General features: G+C 44.1%; 1 long non-coding RNA gene across 1 annotated transcript in view; it reads left to right on the top strand.

Annotated features, from left to right (window-relative positions):
• Nucleotides 1-954: 954 nt before the first annotated feature.
• LOC108309034 overlaps nucleotides 955-16,129 on the top strand; it is a 16,717-nt gene continuing 1,542 nt past the window's right edge. Inside the window, exons 1-2 of the long non-coding RNA XR_001827157.2 lie at nucleotides 955-1,058; nucleotides 14,604-14,694. This is a non-coding gene — a long non-coding RNA (uncharacterized LOC108309034). The remainder of the gene's footprint in view (nucleotides 1,059-14,603; nucleotides 14,695-16,129) is intronic.

Genomic DNA, 16,129 nt, shown 5'->3' on the forward strand with positions numbered 1-16,129 from the left:
GCAAGTTGCCTCCCCTCTTGGAGCCTCAGGTTTCTCATCTGTGAATGAAATGGGGATCGAAGTCCCTTCCTTCCAGTTGTGCAGGTGCACCTGCTCCACAAAGCCCTGGTTCCTTCACCTGCTAAGCTCTCAGGTCGTACTGGGGTGGAGGGCGGAATGCTAAAGGAGAAAATGCTAAAGGAGAGGTGTTCCTGTTCCCATTGTAATGGGTGCAAAGGAAGAGCCAAGCTTATTAAAATGGAAAATCCAAGATTTGTGGTTCTCACATGTCAATGGGCCTAAGCCTCATCTGAAGGTGCCTACTAGAATGCAGATTTCTGGGTGCTGATTCTAGAGGTTCTGGGCAGGGCCAGAGAATCTGCATTTTAAATAGCACCCTCTGGCATTCCACTGCATGCAGCTTCCAGCAACCCCTCTGAGAAGCCCAGCTCTAGATTGCAATGGAGGACCACCACTCCAAATTGAGAAAATTTTCCCTAAATATCCAGATTTCTGGTTCTTTGGAAGAATCTGAAGCATTGGCAACCCTGGGCCTGCTTTCCTGCTTGACAGCAAAGGACAAGAGCTGAGTTGTACCTGCTTCTTTTAGATGAGGCTGCTGTCTCCAGGACCCTATTTATTTAAAGTCCTGGCCTAAACCCTAGTGCTGTTTGTGACCCCTGACAGGTCAAGTCCTCTAGCCCCACAGATTAGGAGACTAAAATCTGGAGGCAAAGTGGCTCAGGTGTGGACAGCCAGCTGGGGATGGCCAGGTCAGAGGCGGGCTCTGAAGAGCTGCCCAAGCAGCACGCTGCAGCTTGGTAAACCAGAGTGATCCCTGAGGCAGGGAGAGGGCTCCGCGTGAGCACAGGATGGGAAGGTGAGGAGGAGGGAGGAAGCCCTCTGCAACCAGTCCTCAGGAGCAGGGGCAGTTGATGGCTATTTCTATCCTCGCAGAGGATAAGCCTCCCTGACTCTACAGAAGCAAAGTCCAGAGATGTCCAGAGATGGGAGTGGGGGAGAGAGAGCCTCGTTGTGATGTCACCTGAGCTCCTGGGTCCAGCTTGTTTCATGAGCTGGTGAGTATCCGCCCACCTAGGGTTGCCAGAGAAAACAGGTTGCCCAGTTCAATTTGATTGCCGGATAATAAGTATTTTTTTTTTTTTGAGACGGAGTTTCGCTTTTGTTACCCAGGCTGGAGTGCAATGGCGCGATCTCGGCTCACTGCAACCTCCGCCTCGGGGGTTCAGGCAATTCTCCTGCCTCAACCTCCTGAGTAGCTGGGATTACAGGCACGCGCCACCATGCCCAGCTAATGTTTTGTATTTTTAGTAGAGACGGGGTTTCACCATGCTGACCAGGATGGTCTTGATCTCTTGACCTCGTGATCCACCCGCCTCGGCCTCCCACAGTGCTGGGATTACAGGCTTGAGCCACTGCGCCCGGCCAATAAGTATTTTTTAATACAAGTATGCCCTCTGCAATATTTGGAACATACCTATACTAAAAAGTTATTAGTTCTTTTTTTTTTCAGACAGTCTCGATCTATTGCCCACGCTGGAGTGCAGTGGCTCGATCTCAGCTCATTGCAACTTCTGCCTCCCAGTTTCAAGCAATTCTTCTGCCTCAGCCTTCTGAGTAGCTCGGATTACAGGCACATGCCACCACGCCCAGCCAAGGTTTTCGGGGTTTTTTTGTCTTTTTAGTACAGATGGGGTTTCACCATGTTGGCCCAGCTGGTCTTGAACTCCTGACCTCAGGTGATCTTCTCACTTTGTCCTCCCAAAGTACTAAGATTATTAGTACTTTTTTTTTTTTTTTTTTGCTGGGATTACAAGCATGAGCCACCATGCTTGGCCAAAAAATCATTAGTTCTTAGTCCAAAATTCAAATTGAGCTGGCATTCTATATTTTTATTTGCTAAATCTCACAATCCTCACCTCACCCCTCCTTTGGGCTTAAGCCAGCCTGGTTGGGCTTCCAAGTCTTGCAACCAAAGGGACCTCGGTAGAAGCAGGCAGTTGTGCAACTGGGGTCCAGGCAGGTGGCTCAACTTGCCCAGGGTCACAAGGCCAGCAACTTAGAGTGGCTGGATTAGAACTCAGGTCTGTGGCACGGTAACCTGTGCTTCCTCTGCGACCTGACCTCCAAGGTGAGAGGATGGGACATGGCAGGGAGGAAGAGATGTGTGTGAAGCTGATGCAACAGAATTGGGTTTGAACAGAATGTGGAACAGGGAGGAGAGAAGGGGACTGGGACTCACAGCTTTGTTGACTGAGAGGTGACATTACTTTTTAATATTATTTATTAATTCACTCATATTTATCAAGCACCTACCAGGTACAAGGCATGGTGCTTATTTCTCTGATATCTGAAATGGGCTGATAGCATCAGTGTTTCCCCTTTCCATTTTACAGACTGGGAGAGTGAGGCTCAGAGAGGCCACAGATCTAGGAGCCTCAGGGCCTAGGGTTACATCCTAGGCCTCCTACCCAGAGTCCCCCACCACTGCCTGCCAGCCCACATGGAGGCCAGTCTGCTCCAGGCCTTGTTGCATATTCAAATCCAACCTCCTCCCCTCATCTGAGGAAAGCAATGCAAATTGGAATCACTAGTGAATGTTCAGTCTGTGTCCACCTTTGGCAGGTGTGTCTGTCCTAACATATGTGATGTTTAATTCTGTGGCCCTGTGCCCTGCACCCTGGACACAGCTCTCCTTGCAGGACCCCAGCCACATCTTTCTGCCTTGTGGGATAAAGGATGCTTGGGGCGGGGAGGTGGGGGTGGGAAGGGGGTAACAGGAGCTCAGGGCTTCAGCAGAGCCGGAAGTTGGATCCAGGCCTCTGGTGCCATGGTGACGGTTGCTATAGAAACTCACCAGCTGCACTCAGCACGCCTACCAGGATCTGTGGGGGTTTTTCGTAGACTGAAGCCAACAGAGAGGGGGAACTCTGTAGTGGTGAGAGCCCTGAAATGAGAGCCAAACCTCATCTTGGGGCTGCCGTTCCCCGTGTCTCCATCTCCATCCCCTGCCATCCCCCTCCTGTCCCCTCCTCACTCTGTGCAGTCTCCAGTGATGGCAGCTTGGCTGCTGGGCCCTCAGCCTGCAGTGCCCTTTCTGGCTTCTTCACTTGGCTAATTCCCATGCATCCTCCAAGCCTCATTTTAATGCTGTATTTCCTCCAGCAAATACTTACCAAGTGTCTACTAAGCACTGGACACCATTCTGGCCACCAGGGACACAGCGGTGACCAAGAGTGACCCTGCTCTCATGGAGCTGCCAGTCTAGGTGGGAGTGACACAGGTGTCAAGGGAGCACCTAAGTAAATGAACAAGAACACATTCAGGCGATGCTGGGGAGAAACAAAGGAGGGCAATAGACAGGCAGTAATGGGGCTATGGAGAGTTGGTGGTCGGGAAAGCTGGGTCCCAGCAGTGGCATTGTCCTGCCTGAGCCCTGCAGGTCTCCTCACCTCCATCTTATGGTTCCACTGCATAGATTTTGTCCTTGAATCATAGCACTGATGACCCGAAAATGTCACTGCTCGTCTCCCAAACTTGTCTTCCAAACAACTGCTTCCTCTTTGAAGGCAGGAGCGAAGTCTGCTTTGTCTCCGTGTCCCCTGTGTCTGGCAATAACAGGGACTTTCACGGAGTGAAAAGTGCACATTCACGGAGTGCATTCCGTGGGCCAGGCCATGTCACCAACAGCTCTCATTTCCCCTGCATGTTGATTCCATGACATAACTATGATGTGATCATCACTTTAGAGACTGAGGAAGCAAAGCATAGCCACGGTTAGCAACTTGCTTCAGGTCCCACAGCCAGTGTGCTGGAGGTTTGAGATTCAAACCCTGCTCTGTGCCTTTCGTATGTAATGTGGCCACAGCTTTATTAAGATATCATTCACATACTATACAATTCACCCTTTTAAAGAGTACATGCGAATGCTTTTTCATCTATCCACAGAGCTGTGCAAACATCAGAACCATCCATTTTAGAACACTTGCATCAGAAAAAAACAGGCTCATTTCTCTAGCGGGGGCCCCGACCTCAGCTTTGTAGGAGGACTCAAAGTTCAGAAGTTGGCTGCAGTTGTAAATTTAGAGCTGAAGGTTTCTGTGTGGGTTGCCTGCCTTTTTCTTGACATATCAATAACCAACTTTTTGCTTATTGGCATTTTAAATGTGTAAGCTCTGCTTCTCTGAATTAAAACCCCAATTCTCCACTGAAAATCTCTAAACAACCTACAGGCAAATAATTCAAATTCCAGGAGAGCCTTCAGAGGGCTTTCTTAGCTGGAACATGGGGTGTGCTGACCATGGGCCTCTCAGAATGCCTGGAATTCCCCAGACCCTGTGTTTGTAAAGCCCAAGGCTTTCTGGAAGCCTGACTTTGTGGCATGTGCTGGCACAGAAGGGGCTGTAGTCGGGGGCCCTGGGGGCTGTCTGCACCCAGGACCATGGTGCCCTCCCCTTCAAGAAGGGTCCTTGTCCAGTTTCCTCATATGTCCAGCTCATACTTGAGACAGTCACTCATCCCCAGGCCCTGTGGGTGGAGTTGCCGATCAATTTGCCCTTTTCTCAGTTTGAAGGTGGAGGGGGCTCCATTGTCCTTAATTTTCACATCTTCACCCTCCTTCAACTAACCACAAGTGCTTGAATTTCCCCTCTGAAGATACATTTATTAAAGTGATGAAGGGTAACCGGCATAACTTTTTCTCCAGATTGGTGCCCAGAAGAGGCCACTTATGTTTTTAACCTGTGCGTTGAAGCCCCATTGCCTAATTTAGCAGCATGGTCTGCGTCTCTCTCCTGGCCTCAGCGCTTCCTCCCTTAAAATTAAGCAAGAAACGATCAGTCTGCAGGGGTCAGGCTGCAGCCAGAGAGAGGTGCAGTGAGCTCTGGAGGGCCCCATCCTCTCAGATCCTTTTGCTCATGACCCACTTTGCCTTCTCTACCCTCAGCCAGGATCCTTACACACAGGACAGGAGCCAAACCCGGCCAGGTGAAGCAGAACAGTATTTCTTAAAGGCCTGCTTATTGGGTAGCTCCCAGAGTCTTTGGGAGGGCTACAGAACCAGGCATGGAGTCACCCAGGCAGAAACAACTTCCCAAACCACACCGCAGAGCCAGTCCTGTGATGACACAGCTGTTCCTCCACTGGGCAGAGACACCACACCCTGCATCACCAATTATACCAGGGCTGCTGCTAGTATTATTCGTTAATTCACCCATGAAATATTTATTAAGCAGTGTCTCTGACCAGTGGAGGAACAGCTCCTTGCCGGAATGGATTCTGTGAAGGCCCTGGTTGCTTGCGTCACCAGTGCCCACGCTGATGTCCTGAGAGGGGCATGTCTGATTGAAGAAGCCTAGTTCACGTGCCATCTCCTAGCCACAAAGGAAGCTGGGAAGTGAATGTCAACTTTTGTAGCAGAAGGAGTCTCTGCCCATTGTGCAGGCTCTTGTGGTGGAGAAATCCCCCCAAAATAAGCAGCCCAAACAAATGATCTATGACCGCCATGGCTTCTGGGGAATTTGTCCCCCTCCTCCTTGGTGCCCTCTGACTTCTGTGTATCAAAGAATTTGAAGAGGGACAGACAGTGGCTCCCAAATAAATCCTATATTCCCCCAGGGCAATGGGTGTTTCCTTGCCTGGGATTTCCATAGCTAAGATGAATCACAAGTGACGCTGCCCAAAATGGAGACGTCCACTCCAAGATGACCATGCAGACCCAGGTGGGAGGGGCTGTTCCCCAAAGGAAAAGGGGGCTGCTGTTTTTAAAAGAGGGAACTCTAGGCAGGAAAACAACATATGTTCACCTCAGCTGGGACATCCTGTGGCCACGATATTAGGAAATAAAAATAACACATTGAAGGAGACACAGAGGGGTTTTCTTTAGAAGGATGTGGAATGCAAATGGCCCGACGCCTATCCTTGCCCCCCTGTCCCCACCATGCATTCCTTTTCCTCTCCTCCTGGCTTGCAGAGGAGGCCTTTCCCCATTCCTTCCTACGTGGTCCAGGGAAGGCTTTGATGCCCTCATGAGGTTCTTTACTCCTTGGGAAATGCTGTGCTCTGGCGGGTTAGAGAATGACCCTGGGCACATCTGGGTTCTGCTCTGAACTCTGCCCCTTTTTTGCAAGTTGGACAACTTCCTTTTTCTTTCTAAACCTCAATTTCTTCACTGATAGAATAATAAAAATGATAGCAATTCTGTCGTAAGATTCTTGTAAAATTCAAATGAGATTATCCAGGTGAAGTAAATAACAATACAGGGTATAGAGTAATTCTTAATAAAAGGCAGTCTTTTAAATAATGCTGATGAGAGTACAGACAATCACGATTTCTGTGATCTTTTCTAGATCTAAGGGCTAGGGAAAGTTATGCAGTGATCCTGGGCCTGTTTCCTCTGCTGTAGAGTTATTGCTGCTCTCAGAGGGTGATTGTAAGAATGTTTATAAACCATGTGGAAGGAAACTAGCAGAGTATCTAGATATAGGAGGTACGCATGCAGCACACCCCACTCTACTTTCCACTTCTGCATTCATTTAGCTGGGAAAAGTCACCTCAGAGAATTTATCCTGTGAGGAGAGTCACATCAAGACATCGATGGTGTCCACAGCCAGGAAAGACTTTCCAATCTAGATGATGTGGGGAAAAAAACATTCCCATGGATGCGGCTCCTGGGTTCAGGAAGGGGCCCTGAAAGGCTGTGCTCTTGCTCAAAAATTTCCTGTGGTCCTTGTCAGGGAGGATTCTACTCTGTCCCATTAACTTCAGGCTTTGACATGTGACTTGTTATGGCTAATGAAATGCGAGGAAAGTGAAGAGTGATACTTCTAGGAGAAGCTTTAGGAATCATCTTCTGGCTTCCTTTATTCTTTTCCCCTTTGCCACAAAATTAGCACTGTTCCAGATAAAGGTTGCCCCATTCTCCTGGGTCCCCAAGTAAGGCAGATGTGGGGCGGAGCCACAGCCAACTCACAATGGCCATGTAGCATGGGTGAGAAATTAGCCATCATTCCTGTAAACTGCTGGGAATTTGGAGTTGTTTCTTATTGCAGCCTAGCCTAGCCTAGCCTAACTAACCCAGGCCAGATACACCAAACAATCTTTTCCCTCCCTACCACCTGTGGTCTGATTCTTTGCTTTTAGTCAGGAATCGGAGTGTTTTCTCCTTCTGCCTTAGAGAAGGACAGGGCGGCTGTATGCAGTGAGGGCACCATCTCAGTGTGTAGCATTGTGCTCAAAGTTGTGTATGAACAGGGACCTGCTCTCAGCTGGTCGCACCAGCAGCAATGTTGAAGTCCACTGTAATGAACTGCAGGTTGCCTACACAACTTCCTTTCTGCCTTTGTGTCTTGCCAACGTATCCCTGATTTTCTAAGGTCTCTACCCTAGCTTCACATGTGTCAGGGAGCTGACTCCATCCTTGGTGTAGGAGGAGATTCTGAGTAGTCTAAGCCAGTGTTGCTCCAAGTGTGGTCTAGGCGAAGGGTGGTGGCTCACACTTATAATCCCAGCACTTTGGGAGGCTGAGGCGGGTGGATCATGAGGTCAGGAGCTCGAGGAGACCAACCTGGCCAAGATGGTGAAATCCTGTCTCTACTAAAAATAGAAAAATTAGCCGGGCACAGTGGCAGATGCCTGTAATTCCAGCTACTTGGGAGGCTTAGGCAGGAGAATGCTTGAACTTGGAAGGCAGAGGTTGCAGTGAGCCGTGATTATGCCACTGCAATCTGGCACAACAGAAAAAGACTCTGTCTCAGAAAAAAAAAAAAAAAGGAAACAAAGTGTGGTCCATTCAGCCGTGTTGTTCTGCAGCAAACTATATGCTACTGGTATGTAATAAGTATAGAAATGGAGAGTATTTAGAAGACTTTATAGCTATTTGACTTTGCTATGGCATCCAAACGTGTGAACAGTGGTCTCCTCTGTTGAACAGAGTATAGGTGCTATCAAATTGCCTGGTAAATTCCATGTGATAAAACTGCATGCTAATCATGTGCAAAATAGGACCACATATGGATCCATAGATGGTCTAGGCCAATCATGCTAATCCTATTTTGTGAACTGGTGATTGGTCTCAGTTTTATCATGTGGCCCAAATCTAGGCAATGAGACATGAGAGACTGATGGGGCTACTGGAAAGTTTCCATAGCTCTCTTTTTTTTTTTAACATTTCTTTTTAAAATTAATTAATTAATTTTTTGTACATGAACAAGTTCTTTAGTGGTGATTTCTGAGACTTTGGTGCACCCACCACCCCAGCAGTGTACACTACCCAATATGTAGTCTTTTATCCCTCACCCCCTCCCACTTTTTCCCTTGTGTCCCCAAAGTCCATTATATCATTCCTTTTTTTTGAGACAGAGTCTCACTCAGTCACTCAGGCTGGAGTGCAGTGGTGTAATCTCAGCTTGCTGCAACCTCCACCTCCCAGGTTCAAGCAAGTCTCCTGCCTCAGCCTCCTGAGTTGCTGGGATTACAGGTGCATACCACCATGCCAGGCTAATTTTTTGTATTTTTATTAAAGACAGGGTTTTGCCATGTTGGCCAGGTTGGGCTCGAACTCCTGACCTCGTGATCTGCTCACCTCAGTTGCCCAGAGTGTTGGGATCATAGGCATAAGCCACTGTGCGGGGCCCTGTTGTATCATTCTTAGGTCTTTGTGTCCTCATAGCTTGGCTCCCACATATGGATGAGAACATATGATATTTAGTTTTCCATTCCTGACTTACTTCACTTAGAATAATGGTCTCACTTGGGAGGCTGAAGCAGGAAATCACTTTAACCTGGGAGGCAGAGGTTGCAGTGAGCCAAGATCACACCACTGCATTCCAGCCTGGGTAACAGAGAGAGACTTAATCTCCAAAAAACAACAAAAAAAAAGAGAGAGAGAGAAAGAAAGAGGAAGGAAGGAAGGAAGGAAGGAGGGAGGGAGAAAAAAAAAAAAAAAAAAAAAAAAAAAAAAGAAGAAAGAAAGAATAATCCTCTCCAATTCCATCCAGATTGCTGTGACTGCCATTATTTCATTCCTTTTTTATGGCTAAGTAGTATTTCATTATATGTATATAACATTTTCTTTATCCAGTTGTTGACTGTTGGGCATTTGGGTTTGTTCCATACATATTCTTACAGTTACGAATTGTGCTGCTATCAACATGTGTGTACAAGTATCATTTTCATATAATGACTTCTTTTACTCCAGGTAGATACCTAGTAGTGGGATTGTCGGATTAAACAGTAGATCTACTTTTAGTTCTTTAAGGGACTCTCCTGTTTTCCATAGTGGTTGTAGTAGTTTACATTCCCACCAACAGTGTAAAAGTGTTCCCTTTTCACTACATCCAAGCCAACATGTATTATTTTTTGATTTTTTGATTATACCATTCTTTCAGGAGTAAGGTAGTATTGCATTGTGGTTTTGATTTGCATTTCCCTGATAATTAGTGATGTTGAGCATTTTTCTGTATGCTTGTTAGCCATTTGTCGATCTTCTTTTGAGAATTGTCTATTTATGTCCTTATTCCACTTTTTGACAGGATTTTTTATTTTTTTTTCTTGCTGAATTGTTTGAGTTCTTTATAGGTTCTGGATATTAGCCCTTTGCTGGATGTATAAATGGGATGCTGAATTTTGTCACATGCTTTTTCTGCATCTATTGAGATGATCATGTGATTTGTGTTTTTAATTCTGTTTTTGTGGCGTGTCACATTTATTGACTTGTGTCTATTAAACCGTCTATACATCCCCAGTATAAAACCCACTTGATCATGGTGGATTATCTTTTTGATATGCTGTTGGATTTAGTTAGGTAGTATTTTGTTGAAGACTTTTGTATCTATGTTCATCAGGAATATTGGTCTGTAGTTTTCTTTTTTTGTTATGTCCTTTCCTGGTTTTGATATTAGGGTGATACTGGTTTCATAGTATGATTTAGGGCGGGTTTCCTCTTTATCTTTTGAAATAGTGTCAGTAGGATGGATACTAATTCTCCTTTGAATGTCTGATAGACTCCACCTGTGAATCTGTCTGGTCCTGAACTTTTTTTTGTTGGTAACTTTTTAATAACCATTTTAATCTTGCTGCACATTATTGGTCTGTTCAGACTTCTATTTCTTCATGGTTTAATATAGGAGGGTGGTATGTTTCCAGGAATTTATCCATCTCTTCTAGGTTTTCTAGTTTATGCAACTGAAGGTTTTCACAGTAGCCTTGAATGATCTTTTGTATTTCTGTGGTATCAGTTGTAATCTCTCCTGTTTCATTTCTAATTGAGCTTATTAGGATCTTCTATCTTCTTTTCTTAGTCAATCTCACTAATCATTTGTCAATTTTATTAATCTTTTCAAAGAACATGCTTTTTGTTTCCTTTATTTTTTGTATTTTTTCATTTTGACTTTATTTAATTCTGCTCTGATCTTGGTTATTTATCTTCTTCTGCTGGGTTGGGGTTTGGTTTATTTTTGTTTCTCTTGCTCCTTGAGATGTGACCTTAGATTGCCTATTTATGCACTTTCAGACTTTTTGATGTAGGCATTTAATGCTGTCAACTTTCTTCTTAGCACTGCTTTTACTGTATTCCAGAAGCTTTGCTAGGTTGTGTTACTATTATTGTTCAGTTCAAAGAGTTTTTTAATTTCAATCTTGATTTCATTGCTGACCCAGTGATTTTTCAGGAGCAAGTTATTTAATTTCCATGTATTTGCACGGTTTTAAGGGTTCCTTTTGGAGGTGAATTTCAATTTTATTCCACTGTGGGCTGACAGCGCACTTGATATAATTTCAATTTTCTTAAATTTGTTGAGACTTGTTTTGGGCCTATCATGTAGTCTATCTTGAAGAATGTTCCATGTGCTGATGAATAGAATGTATATTCTGCAGTTATTGGGTAGAATGTTCTGTAAATATCTGTTAAGTCCATTTGTTCTAGGGTATAGTTTAAGTCCATTGTTTCTTTGTTGACTTTCTGTCTTGATGAACTGTCTAGTGCTGTCAGTGGAGTTCTGAAGTCCCCTACTATGATTCTGTTGCCATCTATCTCATTTCTTAGGTCTAGTAGTCATTGTTTTATAAATTTGGGAGCTCCAGTGTTAGATGCATATATATTTAGGATTGTGGTATTTTCCTGTTGCACTAGTTCTTTTATCATTATATATGTCCCTCTTTGTCCTTTTTTAACTGTTAAAGTCTGTTTTGTCTGATATAAGAATAGCTCCTGCTGCTCACTTTGGTGTCTATTTGCATGAAATATCTTTTTTCACCCCTTTGCCCTAAGTTTATATGAGTCCTTATGGTGAATTCTTATCCATTCTGCCATTCTGTATCTTTTAAGTGGAGCATCTAGGCCATTTAAGTGGAGCATGCAGGCCAACACTACATTCATGTTAGTATTGAGATGTGAGGTACTATTCTATTCATTGTGCTATTTGTTACCTGAATGCCTTGTGTGTGTGTGTGTGTGTTTTTTTTTCCATTGTCTTTTTTTTTAAATAGGTTCTGTGAGATTTATGCCTTAAGGACATTCTATTTTTGTGTACTTTGAGGATTTGTTTCAAGATTTAGAGCTCATTTTAGCATTCCTTGTAGTGCTGGCTTAGTAGTGGCAAATTCTCTCAGCATTTGTTTGTCTGAAAAAGACTGTATCTTTCCTTCATTTATGAAGCCTAGCTTTGCTGGATACAAAATTCTTGGCTGATAATTGTTTTGTTTAAGGAGAGTAGATATAGGACCCAAATCCCTTCCTGCTTATAGGGTTTCTGCTGTGAAATCTGCTGTTAATCTGATAGGTTTTCTTTTATAGGTTACCTGATGCTTTTGCCTCACAGCTCTTAAGATTCTTTAGTTTGTCTTTACTTTAGATAATGTGATGACTATGTGCCAAGGTAATGATCTTTTTGTGATGAATTTCCCAGGTGTTATTCGAGCTTCTTGTATTTGGATGTCTACGTCTGTAGCAGGGCTGGGAAAATTTTCCTCAATATTCTCTCTAATACATTTTCTAAACTTTTCGGTTTGTCTTCTTCCTTGGGAACACCAATTATTCTTAGGTTTTGTCATTTAAACATAATCCCAAACTTCTTGGAGGCTTTCTTGATTTTTTAAATTCTTTTTTCTTTGTTCAATTGGGTTAATTCGAAAGCCTTGTCTTCAAGCTCTGAAGCTCTTTCTTCTACTTGTTCAATTCTATTGCTGAGACATTCCAATGCATTTTGCATTTCTCTAAGTGTGTCCTTCATTTACAAAGGTGAATTTTTTAAATTTATGCTATCATTTCACTGGAGATTTTTCCATTCATATTCTGTATCTTTTGTTTATTATTATTTTATAAAGTTGGACTTCACCTTTCTCTGGTGCCTCTTTGATTAGCTTAATAGTAGGCCTGAATTCTTTTTCTGGCAAATCAGAGATTTTGTCTTGGTTTGGATCCATTGCTGGTGAGCTAGTATGTTCTTTTGGGGGTGCTAAAGAAACTTGCTTTGTCATGTTATCAGCATTTTTTCTGGTTCCTTCTCATATGGGTAGACTATGTCAGCGGAAAGATCTGGGACTCAAGGGCTGCTGTTCAGATTCTTTTGTCCCATGGAGTGCTCCCTTTACGTGGTGCTCTCCCCTTACCCCCAGGATGGAGCTTCCTGAGAGCTGAAATGCAATGAGTGTTATTTCTCTTCTGGATCTAGCTACCCAGCAGAGCTTACCAGGCTCTGGGCTGGTACCGGGGTATTTGCACAGAGTCCTGTGATGTGAATCATTTTGAGGTCTCTCAGCTGTGGATAGCAGAACTTGCTCCAGTGGAGGTAGCAGGGGAGTGAAGTAAACTCTGTGAGGGTCCTTGGTTGTATTTTTGTTAAGTGCACTGGTTTTCTGTTAATTGGCCTCTAGCCAGGCGGTGGCACTTTCAAGAGGGCATCAGCTGCAGTAGGATAGGAAGATGCAAGATTGCCCTAGGGTCAGGTAGTGGGCAGGGCCATAGAACTCCCAAGGGATTATGTCCTTTGTTTTTAGCTACCAGGGCAGGTAGAGAAAGACCACCAAGTGAGGGAAGGGTTAGGCATGTCTGAGCTCAGCCTTTCCTTGGGCCAGGCTTGCTGCAGCTGCTGTGGGGGATGGGGATGTGGTTCCCAGGAAAATGGATTTCTGTTCCCAGGGGATTATATCTGTCTCTGCTGTGTCACACAGGTTGCCAGGGCAATGGAGGAAAGCCAGCAGCCACAGGCCTCACCCAGCTTCCACACAGCCCACAGCCGGAAAGGCCACTCTCATTCCTACTTTGCCTTCCACCCCCAACAGCACAGAGTTTATTTCCAGGCAACTGGTGAGCAGGGCTGAGAACTTGCCCCAGGCTACAAGCCTCCCAGATGAGAAAGCAAGCAGACTCACAGCTCCCTGACTGTCCCATGGAGCCCACAGTGCAATCCACCTCCTTTAAAGTGTCTGTGGATTCTCATTCTCTTGGCTTTCCTGGTATGTTTCTGCAGTAGTTCTTGGAGCGAAAGTTAACAATGTGAGTTTCCACGTGCTACCCTGTCCATCCGAATAGGAGCTGCAAATTAGTCTTGCCTCCTATCTGCCATTTTTCTATGAGTCTCCACCAGGTTTCCATGTTTCTAAGAAAATAACATGGAAAGAAACTGTTTCTCCTCTTCTCTGGGGCGCTTTGAATCTGGGTGAGTTGCTGGGAACTGCAGCTCCCCTGCCTCTGGACATCAGGCTATGTGAGAAAATGTATTTCCTCATTGCTTAAGAAGCCGGTGAGAGACTGGCTCTGCTGTCATTTGCTGTGCCCTGACCAATGCACTCACTCCAAGCTCTTTACGAGATGGAATAGGCTACGTCCTGGAGATCTCTCCCAGTCAACTGCCATCAGAGTGAGGCTTTCTTTCCCCTTTCATCTAAGTAACATTTATTGATCATCTATTATGAACAAGGCACTTTGAAGATACCCAGTTATGTAAGGTACCAATTTGTACCCTCAAATAACAAAATATATTTAGTCAAATAACAAAATATAAAAACATATGCAAATAAAACCAGTTAGAAAGTGCTACATATTATAAAAATATACCAACAAATGAATATGCAAATATAGGACAGGGAGAAATTATTTTTAATATGTTGTTGGCATAAAAATCACAAGATACTATGGCACATATCTGAGAGTGTAATTTTTTTCCCTCTGCTCTTTATTATAAAAACTACTAAATAAAGAAAATTCAAGCTCAGAACTGTCTACTATCCCATCGTCTTTCATTTGTCCATTTCCCTTCAGTGTTGAGAAGCTGTGCTTCTTGACAGTAGTACTTAGTATTGGTGTATTTATATTTATGGACCATCTATTTGTTTTTACTTAATGCCGTGTATATTTTCCATTTTGCTACAGTGCTTTTCCCCCATGTCTCCTTTCCCTCTTTGTTCCCACTGTTAGCCCCTGTGGTAGCTGTGACAAGTCTGGCACGTATCCTTCTAGATCATTCTCTGTGTTGTCTTACTAACATGCACAGATATGTAGGTTTTGTTTTTCTACAAGTGGGTCATACCATGTGAATTTCTCTGTAGCTACTTTTCTTTCTTAATGACAGGGTGAAAGCTCTCTTTATTTTTAACCTCTATTACAGAGAGTTGCTGAATTCCCAAGTGCTCTCCATTCCTCTGATGCTCCTGGACAGCCAAGGTGCTGACAAGCTTTGGCCAGTAGGCTGCTTTCTGGTATGTTTGCATCCTTCTGCTCCTGCCAGGTGACTTCTGGGCTCATCAGAGTCAGCTTGTATTGGTCCGTAAACCTGTTTATACCACTGTATTTGTAACTGTAATTCTTTACTTTCATCAAATACTTTACAAATCATTGCAATTAGAGCAGAAAAGGAAGACCATCATATTTCTATGAAAATCAAGTTAAATGCACAAGAAAGATTTGCTCAATGTAGCTTTCTAAAAACATTTGCTACTCAGATGACAATAAAGATCTGGGGTATGTCATCTACCTTTTGCTGTATAACAAACCACCCCAAAACACAGTGGCTTGGAACAATAATGGTCTATTATCTCTCATGATTTCATGGACTGCTGCTTTTGCCTGGACTCTCTCACAGGGCTGCTTTCAGCTGGAGTCGACTGGGCTGGAAAGTCCGAAATGACCTTCTCCATCTGTCTGGCAGTTGGTGCTGGCCGTCCACTGAGCCCTCACATTGCCTTTTATCCTGAACTAAATGGGCTTCCTCACATGGTGGCCTCAGGGCATCAATCCAATAGGGCTCAAACCAGAAAGGGGCAAGGTCTCTTAAGCTTTAACCTAACATCACTTTCTGTTGGTCAAAGCAAGTCACAAGGTCATCCTCACTTCAAGGGATGGGGAATAGACTTCACTTCTTGATAGGAGGAGCAGCAACACCACATTACAGAAGCTTATGCCTGCTGGCATGGGAGGAAGTTGTGGCAATATTTCGCAAATTAACACAAGGGGGGATATCATAAAAACCTAGTGGTGTTCTATACTCAGATTGCTTTACCACTGCCTTTAAGTTCTTACTCCACTTTAAAAACAGAACTGAAAATTATAGATTACGTATTACAGAAATGGTTTATGCAAGAAAAGTAGCATGGAATTCCACTTAGCAGACAAGGTCCAGTAAAGAGACTTGGGCCTTACATCCAAAGAATGGCAAAGAATTCAGAGGTTTTAAGCTTTCAGGCAATGTGTCTTTTTTATGACTTTTAATTGACTCTTATCCCTATTATGCTGAAAAAGAGAACTTCCATGGTGTACCAGACTTATTCTTATACGCCAGTGGCTAGAGAGACTTCTCTCTCAGCCTTTTTAATAGCTCCATGGAATTCCAAGATATGAATATGCCACATTTTATTTAACCCATCCCTTGCCAGCAGATCTTCAGATGGTTTCATTTTTATCCTCCCACAATGAACAATGCTACAGTAAATATCAGCTTAAGTATAATATAAGCTTTTGATACTAGTACTTTTTGTTTTTGTTTTTAGTATCTATAGGCTTGAGCTCCAAAGGTGGAATTTCTGGGCTGCCTTGGGAGCTCAAGCCTATAGGTAGCTTGAGAGCAATGGCTCACACCTGTAATCCTAACACTTTGGGAGGCCAAGATGGATAGATCACTTGAGGTCAGGAGTTCAA

The sequence above is a fragment of the Cebus imitator genome, unplaced genomic scaffold (genome assembly GCF_001604975.1).
Source record: "Cebus imitator isolate Cc_AM_T3 unplaced genomic scaffold, Cebus_imitator-1.0 Scaffold91, whole genome shotgun sequence".
NCBI classification, from domain to species: Eukaryota; Metazoa; Chordata; class Mammalia; order Primates; family Cebidae; genus Cebus; species Cebus imitator.